The sequence below is a fragment of the Myotis lucifugus genome, unplaced genomic scaffold, assembly GCF_000147115.1.
Source record: "Myotis lucifugus unplaced genomic scaffold, Myoluc2.0 scaffold_28, whole genome shotgun sequence".
Taxonomy (NCBI): domain Eukaryota; kingdom Metazoa; phylum Chordata; class Mammalia; order Chiroptera; family Vespertilionidae; genus Myotis; species Myotis lucifugus.
The window spans coordinates 6,471,701-6,472,457 of NW_005871076.1; the positions used below are offsets into that span (position 1 = coordinate 6,471,701).

A 757-nucleotide genomic window follows, 5' to 3' on the forward strand; every position below is an offset into this window, starting at 1 on the left:
TCCGCGATCATTGCCCAACCTTACAGGTTGTAGTCTGCGCTATGTAGGCTCTTTCCCCATCTCATATCTCATCTCCTGCAATAACACTCTGACCTTCTAGAAAGAATATTATAGAGGTCCAGAAGAGATATCGACGGCGGTCTCAGGATTTACAGGTGGTAATAGTCGCGAGGCCCGTGTGCCTCCCCTTCTTACCGACCCCTTCGTCCGACTCACTCTTCCAGTCGCCCCCCTCCTTTGCCCGGCTTTCCCGGCCCTCGCTTTGGGGACCGAGCCCCCCGACCAAGAGAGCTTGGAGACGCCGGGCCAGAACCCCCAAAAGGACCTCTTGAACCCCGCCCTTCCCCCCGCAGTTACCTCATTCCAGGCCCCTAGCAGCTTCTCGGGCCGGGAGTGACCCCCAGAGGAAGGAGGAGCGGTGGTTCCTGGAACAGCGAGAGTGGGAGGGAGGGCAGGTGAGTCACCACTCGGCACACAGGTGAGGCTCCGGGCGCGGCCGGCGCAGGCCCCGTCCCTGGCTGGTGCTTCAGGGACCTGGGCCCAGGCCTCTGAGGAGCCCCAGGCTCCCAGAAAGGTGCCCGAGGCCCACCCCCTGTTTCACGAGAGAAACGGAGGCCTCGCAGCTGGAGGCGGAGTGGCACAAGACCCGACCCTCGGGACCTCAGAATGCGAGAGGGAGGCCCGTCTGGAAATCATCCGCTCACTTGACGGACGAGGAAACCAAAAGGACCTAGCTTCTATCCCTGTCCCTCCCGCC

At 62.1% G+C, this 757-nt stretch overlaps 1 protein-coding gene across 3 annotated transcripts in view; it reads right to left on the bottom strand.

Moving 5' to 3' along the window:
* The window catches only part of CTNNA1 (catenin alpha 1), a 171,511-nt gene extending 171,135 nt beyond the window's left edge, over window positions 1–376 (bottom strand). For all 3 annotated transcript variants that reach the window (XM_023752104.1, XM_023752107.1, XM_023752108.1), the window contains exon 1: window positions 358–376. The gene's annotated coding sequence lies outside the window, so the exon portion shown is untranslated. The remainder of the gene's footprint in view (window positions 1–357) is intronic.
* Between the last annotated feature and the right edge of the window lie 381 nt (window positions 377–757).